This window comes from Bos indicus, chromosome 8, assembly GCF_029378745.1.
Source record: "Bos indicus isolate NIAB-ARS_2022 breed Sahiwal x Tharparkar chromosome 8, NIAB-ARS_B.indTharparkar_mat_pri_1.0, whole genome shotgun sequence".
In the NCBI taxonomy this organism is placed as follows: domain Eukaryota; kingdom Metazoa; phylum Chordata; class Mammalia; order Artiodactyla; family Bovidae; genus Bos; species Bos indicus.
The window spans coordinates 105,082,182-105,095,603 of record NC_091767.1 but is presented as its reverse complement, the minus strand read 5'-3'; positions in this window follow the sequence as shown (position 1 = coordinate 105,095,603).

Genomic DNA, 13,422 nt, shown 5'->3' with positions numbered 1-13,422 from the left:
CCATATATCAGTCAGTGAATGACTGTGAAATCCCCGCCTTACTGTGCCAGCCAAATGGATAAACAGAAAAATATAATCGTCTCTCAGCCAAATCACCACTGGCATTTATATTGCTTAAGGCGGAGAGGGACCACATGCTTGCATATTGTTTCAGGGCCCATTCATTCATCCATCAGTCATCTTGTATGCTCCCTCCCTCCAGATGGTGTACCTGCGAGGCTGGGATGGAATGTTCCTGGGGGTGTGAAGAAAAAAAGGATGCATGGATGAATTAGCCCTGAACCAAATCCTCAACGGGTTTATAATAGCAGAAAGGATAAGAAGTGCATGAGAGAGTGTTTATTTTGTCCTTTGGCCAAGTCATTTTCATATTGTTTGATATGTACTTATTTATCTATTTATTCATCTGGAAATCTATAACTCTTTTAGGGCAAGGATAATGACTTATTTTCCTCAGCTGTCCTCGTCCGAGTTGGCTGTCTCTAACTTCGCTACCAGAACACTTCTCAGCTGGGTGTTGAATCGAGCCTATTCTTCTGGTGGTCCGTGAGACACAAAGAGGGCAAGAGCTCAGCCTGTCCTGTCCGACTTTGTATTCATTCATTCATTCAACAAACAGTGATAGAAGTCCTAGCATGTATAAGGTACTTGCCTACATATGAGATGTTCATCAATAATTCCAAAACCTAATATTCCAGTGGCAGAATCAAAAGATACATGAATAGAAAAAAAACATACAGTGAGTCTGAGGACAATAGGCATTATGGAGGAAAGTAGAGCAAGCAAAGGATGAGAAGAGTCAACGTGGGAGGTAATTGCAATTTTATATTATAGTGGGATGCGTCCTGACTCAGGAAGGCATGTTTAAGCGAAAACTTGAAGCAGGAAGAAGAAAAGCCAGGTTTGTTTAGGAGAAAGATCATCCTGGGCAGAAGGAGGAGCAAAGACAAAACACAGGTGTGAGGACATGTTCAAGAAGAGGAAAGGGGTTAGTAGATGCAAGTGAGGGAGGGTTAGAATGAAGATGAAGGCTCATATTATGACGGGCTTTAAAGGCCATTCAAAGCCATGGGCTTTTACTTTTTTTCCCCCACACTGTGCAGTATGTGGAACTTCCCCTACAAGGGATCGAAGCCGCGCCCTCTGCAGTGGAAGCACAGAGTCTCAACCACTGGACTGCAAGGGAAACCCCATGGGCTTTTACCTTGAATGAGATCCCTTCATCACAACACTATTATTGGAGCTCAAAATTGTGTTGAATAAATGTTGAATCATATTCTTGTTGCAGGAATAGGAATCAAAGTACCTGGGTTCTATATCCAGTTCCCAACATTCAGTGTGATCTTTCTTTGTGCTGGGCAGGTAAGGCTGTTGCAGTTAGATGGAATGTTCAGACACTCAAAGACCCAAACTTTGCATTCTTAGAGCCATAACATTGCAACCAGCCAAGAGGACTGGGATTCAGAGGACTGAGTGATGAAATCATCATGGAATCAGTGCAAGGGTCCATCCGAGAGGTAACACTGAGTTTAGGTTTTGGAGGAACTGTGAGAATTAGGCATAGAGGATTAAGACAGAGACATCCCAGGCAGAAGGGATGGCAGTCAGAAACGCATAAAGGATGGAGAACACATTCAATGAACATGGAGCAGTCAGTATTGCTGGAGCAAAGGACAGGTAAGGGAGGGAAATAGGTGGACATCTTGGGGTCAGATAACAAAGCTCTTGAGTACTCAGTTAAACATCAGTAGGGAAAGAAGAACCATGGCTGACTCTGGAATGAATAAGTGGCAAGAATCAAGAAATTAATAGCAATGACTTTGATCTAAGAAGCAAGGCAGAAACCAGTCAGCGGGTTGTTGATGAGGCCAGATCTAGGCTTCTGGCAGCAACAGCAGGGAAACTGAGTGAAGAGACACAGGAAATACAGAGGAAGGCAAATCCCTACAGTTACAAACATCAATACATTGTTTGGGGGCAAAGGAATTTTCCCAGCCCACATTCTCTGTAGGTTTTCCCAATAATTGTTTGTGTTCAAATATTCATCAGCATGACTCGTTCATTTCCTCTTTTTTCTTAGGGAAGTGATTTAGAATATTTTGAAAACTCCTACACTTTCAGAAGTGCACATTAAATGTGTGCTGTGGCTCAAGCTGATCCTTCTTAAATGCAAACTCCAGGCAAGGATTATTCAAAAGTGGCTGGAATGTGAACATTTATCGAAAAGGCCTGGGGAAGTGCAAATATCAAGGCAACTGAAAGGTGTTTTCGGATGTTAAATTACCATTGATTCGTGCCACACAGGAAAGAAGAGGTGCTTCCTAAGACATGTCATTCAGGAGGAGCTGTGTCATACAGAAGTAAAGAGCAAGAGGTTTGGAAATAACCTGGGATCAAGTCTCAGTGGCTGCATTGACTAGCTGTAAGCCTTTGGACAAGTTCATTAACCTTTCCATTAGCTGATAAGTGACAACTATCCCTAAAGAGGTGTGGCACACTCCGCTGGGTCCACATGGCACCTCCATGACCAGCCACAATCTGGGTGGGCCAGGTATACAAAGACATAGGTTAATTACTGCGACTAACAAGTGCAGTGTGCTGGGTGGGATATGATCTCATTCATGGTGGCGTGAAGGGCACTGCCGTGAGCACCTACACGTATGCAGTGAACCAGGCTACTCTCCTGGCTTACCTTGCAAGGCAGGAGGGCCGACTCTAGGACACACGGCTGGTAGGTGGCACAGCTGGGAGACGAAACCCCATCAAGATGTGGCCACTACACTAAGTCCTACCTTGATAATCACCTGGTTCAAACTCTTGGCTGCACAGAGGAAAGAGACATTCTAAGCGATTCCATGATTTGTTCTAAATCCCAGAGCTAGCTAGTGACAGACCTGGAACCTGAATCTGGGGTGTCTGATTGATAGATGAGGATTCTTTCCATCCCAAACCGTCTCCGTGTTCCCTCCAAAACAATCCGTCATCTCTCTGCATTTACTAAAAGTCAGGGCATAACCGAAGAATCCACTTCTCTCTCTGCATACTCATTTTCCCCAAAACAGCTCCTGGGTGCTCATCCATGACTTCAGTGTGAACTTCAAGTGCCGCTGGTGACAAGAACAGGGAGGTGCCTCAGCAGCTCCCCAAAGCTGCCACCGGACATGACTCACCAACAATAACATCCTTCCTGCCACGCTGAATGCCACCTCTTACTTTCCACCTGAGGCCTGGACTTTTCCTGGGTAGGGTTTCCTGGTTAGACCAACTGTGTGCAATGTGTGGGATGGGGGAGGCAGTTAAAATAACCATGCCCCAAAAGGTGACTGCTGAGCTTGGTCTTCTGACGTAAGGCATCTCCTCATTCTTTTGTATTGAAAACCATGCTCTGTCCGGAAAAAAACCTCCAGAGAGCGGGGTTGCTAAGTTGTGGGAGTAATTAACCTTTCCAGAATTAACCTAGGGCCAGAAAACGCCTCGTTGGGGGCCTGGCATATGATACATCTCTCTTAAATTAGAAGTCCAGCCTCCGAAACGCCAGCCAGTGATGTTCCTCTTCAACCTGCTCTGGTCAGACCACATCGAAAGTGTGGCATTTCATTTCAAACACTGCATTTATTTTTCAAAATGAAAGTATATGTATTGATTACTTCGTAATATAAGAAGTAATTTGTGCTTATTTTAAAACCTTCAAGGAGTACTAAATACATAAAGTAGAAGCTAAAAGTCCATCACCCATAACTCTATTCCAGAAACAACCACAATTAATGGATGGGACTTACAGACTTTTTTTCCTATGTGTATGTTTGAGTGTATTTCCCCCCCCCTTAGGAAAATAAGATTACACTACTGTATGTAATGAATTATAAACTATTTTTGGCTTTCAAAGAGGTTGTGTTCTTCCTTCTATGTCAAAGTTTATAAATTTACTTTCTCATCTATTTAATAGAATCATTGGTTTATTGTCTTTTACCCATTTACTCTTTATTTATTTTTCAATAATGTTTATTGAGAACCTATTATGTGCCACACACTCTAGTAGGCTACTGATTGATGCTGTTGCTTTTTTTTGTGTATATAAATTCAAACTTTATTATTTGCTCAATGTGGGAAATATTTATATCACAAAACTGAGGAAAATCAACTTTGTTTTATGTAAACTATAAAAGACCAACCAAAGTCAAATCATGTTTGATAAAATGAACAATTTTAAATTTGAAGGCAATATATATTGTCTGTCTCCCAGAGAAGCACTGGATATATAGTAACTTTTACTTACTTTGTCTTTTATTAACAATGTTTGGGCATATTAATTTTATATTTTTAATGTTATTTTTAAAGCAACAATGGAGGTGAGGTAAGAATATATCCTTTACCCTTGAAAATATTTTTAACATGGTCTTGTTTAGTCACTGCGTCATGTCTGAGTCTTTTGCGACCCCATGGACGTAGCCTGCCAGGCTCCTGTATCCATGGGATTTCCCAGGCAGGAATACTGCAGTGAGTTGCCATTGCCTTCTCCATGTTGCTTTTTATTGTAGTGAAACATATATAACATCAAATTTCTACTGTAATCATTTGTACGTGTACAGTTCAGTGGCGTGATGCACACAGGCATTGTTGTGTAACCATCATTACCATTCATCTCCAGAACTTTTTCATGTTCCTCAACCGAAACTCTGTATCTGTTGAACTCGTCCCTCTCCCTTTCCCTGGCCTCTGGCAACCATTGTTCTGTTTTCTGTCTCTATGAATTTGACTACTCTCGTGAGTGAAATCATATAATATTTGTCCTTTTGAGTCTGGCTTATTTTACTTAGCATAAGGTTTCAGGGTTCATTCATGTTGTAGCATGCATCAGAATTTCTTTCCTTTTTAAGGATGAACGATAGTTCACTGTATGTATATACTACCTTTTGTTTATCCATTCATTTGCTGATGGACATGTGGGTTGCTTCCCCCTTTTGGCTATGGTGAATAATGCTGCAATGTACACAAATGTACAAATATCTATTTGAGTCTGCTTTCAGTTCTTTGGGGCATAACCGGAAGTGGAGTCGCTGGGTCATAATTCTATGTCTAATTTTTTGAAGAACGACCGCACAGTTTTCTACAGTAGCTGTGCCAGCATGTGCCAGAATTCCAACATAGAAGAGCTATTGGAATGGGTATGCTGTAGTATCTCATTGTGGTTTTGATTTTCATTTCCTTGATGATTAGAAATTGAGCTTCTTTTCATGTGCTCACTGGCCCTTTGTATACCATACTTGGACAAATGTCTACTCAAGACCTTTGCCTGTTTTTAAATTAAGTTGTTTGTTTTTTGGTTCAGTTGTGAGAACTCCACTTGTAAGATATATGATTTGCAAATATTTTCTCCGACTCTGTGGATAGTCTTTCACTCTGTCATAATGTCTTTTGAAGCACACTTAAAAAAAAAATCTGATGAGGTACAATATATCTTTTTTCAGATTGAGTTTTAAATAAAACATAGGTCTATGCTTTTATAAAATTTGTATTCTAGTGGAGGAGACATAAATTCAAAAATTAATTACATGAGTCCATAGGTACTGTGTGGTCATTAAAGGTAGTTCTATGAGTACATAGGCCAAGCTTATCAAACCAACCTATTTGGTGAGAAAAGACTTCCTGAAGACCTGAATAAACAGGAGTTAGGTAGGCAAGGATAAACAGGAGTTGTTGTTGGGGGAGAGCCTTCTGGAATAAACACACAGATGTGCGAAAGTCCTCAGGGAGGCAAAAGAAATTGGAAAGGCTGCCAAAGTTGGATGAGGTAAAGTAGAATAGGCTGGGAACAGATCAGACAGGGTGTTGAAGGCCATGCATTTATAATCAGGGCCAATCTGTTGCAAGCGTTTGAAAAAAATGCCATAATTCTCATTTGAATAAGAAAATGTGCTTGGGACAGGAGTGAGGGGTGGGGCTTGGGGCTATCAAGGGATGTTTTTTGTTCCTATTAAAAAAGAAAAATAGAAGTAACACTAGCTTTGGTGATAATTAGATGCAGAGTCCAAAGTCATGAGGCACAAACTCTCCTTCAACTCCCAGGTCTGTTTTCCTCTCTATTTAATCTATTTTATCCACATTATCTCACCCTGCAGACAGACTCTTCCCAGGTGTTAGGGATTGAGAGGTTTGGCCATTCGGAGAGAGGTACCAGACATCTCTGCAGCAGTAGATTCCAAAGAAAAGGGAGAGCTTTACGGAGGGCACATAAGCTTCTGTGGCTTTTCTCTGGCTGGTACTTGACCTTCCACCTCCGTGTTGGCAACAGTATCACCTTAGAATCTATTATGAACCCAAATTCTCAGGCCTCACCCCAAGCCAACTGAATTGGAAACTCAGATGATCCCAGCAATTTGTTTTTATAAGCCTTGCAGGTAATTCTGATCCACGCTCAGTTTTGAAAACCACTGCCTCAGACAAGTCATTGTGGCTAAGGAGATGGGATACAATGACTGATGGCTTCTTAGTCATATGCTCACCCCGGTGGCCTGGAGGGCAAGGTCCTGAATTTTGATAGAGCCACCATAACCTCTTGAAGTGTTTGGTGTGGAGGTGTTTTTCAAAGGCAAAGGTAGGGAGTGCAGACTGCTATTATTGGAGCTGAGGAAGGACACTGCACAGAGAGAAATCTCAGGGACATACTAAAATCTCAGATGTCCAGAGCACCATAGCAAATATCTGGGAATTTATGTGAAAGCAAGAGAACTCCACTGAAAAGTTTTCAGCAGGAAAGATATTCAATCAAATATGCATTCAGATGATCATAATGGCTGCCCTGTGTCCTTCTGACAGGGCACTCAGGTGCCGACACACCGAGAGAAGCCAGGAGGCCATTGCCGTTGGGCAGAAGTGATTGTGGAAAAGCAGAGAGGTGAGAAATGCTTAGGAAATGGATTCAACAGCACTCAGTGACCAACTGAACCTGGGACGTGAAGGTGGGGGACCCCAGGGTCTGGGCTGATTCCATCACAAGGCCTTATGTACTCTGTCTCTTGTGCCACGAAATTCTCTTCTCTGCTCTTTACCTGGCAAAATGCTACTCCCCCGTCAGATTACAGTCTAAGTGTCTCTTCTCCAGGGAAATGTGATCCTCCAGCCTCTCTCCTAATGCTGTTTAATTTTCCTCCATAACACTTATCACAGCTCATAATGCTATATTCATTCACACAATTATCTCTTTAATATTTTAGCTCCTCTAAAATTCTCTATCATCCCTGAAAGCAGGAGCTGTTTCCTCCCAAGAGACAGGAAAGCCAAGTCATTAAGTACACAGACTCTGGAGCCAGACTGCTTGGGTTCAAGTCCTAGCCCTCTAGTGGCAAGCTGTGTGATTCTGTGCAAGTTACTCAACTTCTCTGTGCCTCAGCTCCCTCACCTGTTAAAATGTGTGGACTACTGGTCCTACTTCCTGGGATGGCCATGCGGAATCTATTGGGTTATGTGTGCAAAGCCTTGAGAAGAGCTTTGCATAGGCACCAGCTCAGCTGCAGCGACCTGGACTGTTCTCCTTATTGCCCTTGCCACCTCTCCCAGAGTCTGGTATTAAGTAGGTACCCAATAGGTATCTTAAAGGGGATGAAAAGCCAATGAGGACCTTTTAGGGAGTGACCGTGTGAAGGTAGGCACTGAGAATCGAGCAGAGAGAGCACTGTAAGGTGAGCACAGTGAAGACAGCAGGCAAGATGCTGCATTTATGATCAATATTCCCAATGCTACCTGCCTCAGAGAGCATCAGAGAAGGATGTCGAGGAGCAGATGAAATGCGTCTAAGGCATAGCCTAGAGGTGTTGTATTTAGTATCCTAGCACTGCCATAACAAAGTACAAAAACCTGGGTAGCTTAAAACAACCGAAATTTCCTGTCTCCCCCAGTTTTAGGGGCTGGGATCCTGAAAGCAAGGAGTTGGCATGGTTGAGTTCCATCAGAAGGCTCTAGGAGGGAATCCATCTTGCCATTTCCAGCTTCTGGTGGCCCCAGGCATTCCATGGTATGTGCCAACATCACTCCAGTCTCAGCTTCTTTCTTTTCATAGGCATCTTCTAGTTATGTCCAAAATTTCCTCTTCTCTTAATAACACCAGTCATATTTGATTAAGGGTCCGCTCCGTTCCAGTATGACCTCATCTTAACTAATTACATCTGCAAAATCCTATTTCCAAATGAATTCACATTCTGAGAATGTGAAGCTTGAGCTAAGGCTTCAACATATCTTTCTTGGGGATGCAGTTCAACCCAAAGAGGGAAGAAGTCCATTTGGGGAAGAAGCATTGGATGCTTTTGGGGACATGATACCAGAGATAAGATTAGCCTAGTAGTTAAGAGCACAAGTTATGGAGTTAGTGTTCAGTAAGTGGTATCTGTTAGCTAAGCTTTTCTATGGAGAGGATCTAGCATGAGAAAGAAGAGCAAGGAATACATCCTTAACCAAGAGGAATTACCCTGGTTTAGGTTAGAAATGACACAAGAGAGCAACTGGAATGACAAAAATAGTAGAAATTATTCCCTGGTGTTTAGGGTGCATATTTATCCATATAATTTAGCCCTGTCCTTAGCCTAGGGCAGGTGACTCAATATGGCTTTGTTGACTAAGCTGAATGAGTATGAAGGACACTTTTAGCCATCAGAAGAGAAGTATTAAGGGTAGGTAGGTCAAGAAAGAAGGCTAAAAGCTACCTATAAATCTCTGAAAGGCTCTCCTTCAGTGAAGAAATTATACCAACCCTCCTGTGAATATAGAGCTACAACTGGAGGATGGAAATTGTAGGGAGAACCATTTTTTGCTTAATACTAGAAAACGTAAGCTGAAAGCTCAAGCATATGAAAGGTCCAGCATCAAGTTCCACTCCTTGATGCCTGCAAGCAGAGATGAACAGCACAAGCCACATCATTTATAGAAGGTGTTTTTGTATGGGGCAGATGGTTAGATCAGAGGTTCATTGAGTTTCTTTCCACCTATGATTTCAATTTGACAAAGAGGCCAATAAATAAGAGACATTTATTAGGCGTGAGGAATGTAATAGAAACTATTTAAGAAAAGACATCCAATATGAAAATTCCTTCCTCTCTCATTTAGTTTTAAACCTAACTCTATTTCCGAAGGTCAAAGGTATCAGCTATTGATTTCATGTTACCCTTAATCTCTTTTATGTTAGACTTTTAAAGGGAGGGAACAAGAAGTCTTTGAGAAGCTCCTCTGGATCAAAACAATAATCCTCAAATCTTCAAGTAAATGCCAATGTCATGTCAATGTCTTTTAATGGAAGGGACTTTAGACAAGGCATAAGGTACGGACCAACTGGTGTTCAGTCATGAGGTAATGTTTGTGATTTTCAAAACTGTAAAGGACAATTTGGGAGAGGCAATGAAGAGATTAAAGAAAGATAGCGGGGGGTTCCATACTTTAAAAGCCCTTTCGAAGTGAATTCTAGAATGTGCCATTCAGATCCCTCTTGGGGAATGAGAGACTTGTTCTCTCAGCCATTGGGAATTATTCTGACCAAGAGCGGTCAGTTTTCATTCCCCTCTAGGAACTGTCTCAGTAGAGCAAGGCCACCTTGACCAAGAGTGTCCCTCCTTCCTAGGGCAGTCTTCATCCAATGACTAACCAATGAAGGTATAAATAAGCCTGAGCCTCTACTTTTGGCATCTCTGAAGGCCCGTCTCAGCTTCAAAGCTCTCCCCGGATTTGATTGACACTTTTGGTGGACTTCATCTCAGCCAACTTCACCTTCTGTTCAATTTTGCATTCCTTCTCAAAGACGTTGATTCTGAAAGTATGACCTAGTAAACCTTCTGCATGCCAATCTATCTCCAAGTTTACTTCCTCACAAACCAACATACTCCACTTTCTTTGACCCTTTGCCTGCTTTCAGTATCACCTCATTTTTTTGGCTAATCTTCACAGCAAAACTCAAAATACCACTCATATTCTTTATTCACCCATGTATCAACAGCCATTCAGATTGTTTCCATATCTTCTCAATTGTGAACAGCGCTGCAATGGAGAGGGAGTGTAAATACCTTTGAGATCCTGGTTGCAGGCATTTTGTATAAAAACCTGGGAATAGGGTTGCTATTTCCATTATATTACAATATATAATATTTTAATCTTTAATTCTTGGAGGGCTCCCATATAGTTTTCTGCTGCATCTGCACCATTTTACATCAACCTCGAGCCTATAAGTGAACACCACTTTATTATACACTCAGCATTCTGCAAAGAGGGTAGGTCTCATCTTAAGCGTTCTTACTACCCACATTCACTGACGTCACTTCTTCACCTTCCCTTCTCCCTTGGACACATTCCCATTAGACTTGGTTGTTAATACTCCACACAAAGGATTCTTGTCAAGCACACTCCAGTTCATCTTGCCAAATCCAGTGGTCAGGTTTCAGTCCTCATCTTAGTTCACCCCGCAGCAACATGTCATAGTTAAACACTCCCTTCTTACGACAATGTCTTTGCTTGGTTTCTAGGACCTAAGGTTTACCTGGTTTTCCTCTCTTCATGTTATTTTCAGTGTCTTTTGCTGGATTACCCTTATCCTCCCAACTTTTAAATGTTGGGAAATGCCAGAGCTCATCCTTGACCTTCTTTTTCTTTTTACCTATATTTACTCCCTAGGTGAGGGGTCAACAAGGTTTTTCTATAAAGGGACATACTGTAAATATTTTAGGTGTGGGGGCCGTGTGTCCTCTGCTTACTGCTTAACTCTGCCATTGTAGCATGAAAATAGCCACAGATATTACATGAAAAAGTGAGAAAGGTTGTGTCTCCAAATAATCTTTTTATAAAAAATATGCAGTGGCTAGGTTTGTCCCACAGGTTATAGTTTGCTAACCCCTATTCTAGATAATCTCTTCTGGTCCCCTAGCTTTCAATATCATGTCTAAACTAAGTTTCAGATTCAGATATCTAAATTGTCACTTGACACCTCCTCTCAAAACTAATGTGTACCCAAAGAAATCTCTTTATATTTTATCCATTTATCCCCCCCCACAACCTATTTTTTCATCCAGTCTTTTTTATATGATCAAATGGCATCACTCTTCACAACACACTCATGCCATCTCATTAGCCTCTTCTTTTATTGCCAACCAAGTTTAAGACACACATTTCTTCCACCTAGATAATTTCAGTTTCAACAGACCTTTATGCTTTACTTCTGACCCCCTTATAGTCTTTCTTTATATGATGGCAAAAGAACACTTTCAAAATTAAAATTACATCTTGACATTTTGCTCCTTGATACTGTCCAGTGGCTTTCCATCTCATTCAGAATAAGTTTCAAACTTTCTACTAAGACTCAGAAGGTCCTAAATGAGCTGGTCTTTCCTCATCATTGTGGCCTTGTGGTCTATTATGCTTTTTCTTGCAACCTAAATTTCTGTATGAAAATTATCCATACATGCTATTTGTTGTGAAAAAAATTTTAGACGTACATGGTCTTCTCCTATTCATTTTTTTTTTCAAGAATTAGAGGATATGCTCTCAAAAAACCTGAGGGAGTAAAGCAAGGAAGAGGAAGGCAAAAATTCAAGAAGACTTGGACAGAAAATAGGAGGAGAGAGGGAAAGGGAAGCAATAGAATAATGGAGATGAAAAGTCTCAGGAGGACAGATAAAAGGCCTGGGAAACAACCATTCCACATAGGAGCTGAGGGGCAGAGAACACGAGAAGTGTCATACTCAAAAACAAAACCCCCAAAACAGAAACTAGAACTGATCGCACTAAGTATTGTTGTTCACATTGAAAGGGGCTTTGCAGTTCTGTTGAAAATATAGACTAACATAACGGCAGGGACTTTAGAAACTCACACATATTAGAACTTAAGCAAGCTAAAAAAGGAGGAAATAATCAACTCCAATGAAAACAAAAAACTATCCAAAAGCAGAAATGTAATCACAATGTAAAAACTGGTGGCTCAGCTGGGACAATAATTCGGTAACTGTGACTCTAGAGAGTCCCTTGGACTGCAGGGAGGTCCAACCAGTCCATCCTAAAGGAAATCAGTTCCGAATATTCATTGGAGGGACTGATGCTGAAGCTGAAGCTCCAATCCTTTGGCCACCTGATGCGAAGAGCTGACTCATTTGAAAAGACCCTGATGCTGGGAAAGATTGAGGGCAGGAAGAAAAGGGGACGACAGAGGATGAGATGGTTGGGTGGCATCACAGACTCAATGGACATGGGTTTGGGTAAACTCCGGGAGTTGGTGACGTGGAGGCCTGGTGTGCTGCAGTTCATGGGGTCACAAAGAGTCGGACATGACTGAGCAAATGAACTGACTGACTGACTGATACAGCTATATAGCTATGAATGCAATTTTAACCTATACAGTGAAGTTTGATGCAGTGGCAAGATCTTTAAAATGTAAGTACACCAGTAGAGTATTTTAGGTATTATTGTGATATAATCATACTTGGAAGGTCATGATTAGAGTATGTGTGTGAATGTGTTTGAATATGAATTATAGAAAATATAAATTCTTATCTTTGATAAGAAAGATAAGATTTTAAAAAATGTTTGTAACCATAAAATAATCCAAATTTAAAAAAAAAGTTTAAATTTAAATGTTTGTAACCATAAAATAATCCAAATTAAAAAAAAAAATGTTTAAATGTGTCTGCCCTTTCAACAATGATACTCTAGGGCATAAAAGGGAATCATTGCCTATGTATCTCCTTTTAAAATGTTTTGGTCTTTGTAAAATATGTAATATATACTTTCAGTAATTTCTAAATTAATTAAAGAAGAATAGAATAAATCAATAAAATAATGCTGACTTCTTGTGGACCAGGCTAAATTTTCCTCTCCCCTCAACCTTTTTTAAATAAAAGTTAAATTGTAGAACCTGAGAAGTACCTAGTACATAGTTAGCCTTCACAAATACACAGCTATTCCCTCATCATAACAAACAAGGAGTAAAATTCCAAGTTGGAATTTTAGTTTGGTTCATAGTATTTAGTTTGGCTATAAAAACAAATTAGTTTACAAAAATGCTTGTTTTCATAAAAGCATTGCTAGACGTTAGGAAGGGCAATAGTTCTTCTGCCAGCTTCAATAAAATAGTGACTAAACTAGCAGTAGACGCTCCCCTCCCCATCCTCAGCCATCAGCTCTCCAGCCATCCATCATTTAGTGCGCTGCTGAGAACCCTGCAGGAGTTCAGAAAACAATTGCCAACTGACTGTCTGGCTCGGATGAGCTATGGCACCGCTAGAGAGAAGGAAGTGAAATTGATTTGTATGAGGCCAACTTTTACAAAGCACAATTCCATTGGGTTAGTTACAACTATTCAATTTCCCAAATAAAAATAAAGGCCTCACTAAGTAACAAATTACACTTTCAAAGGAGAAAAAAATCTAGCTTTTAGATGGTAATATAAGTTTGCTTTAT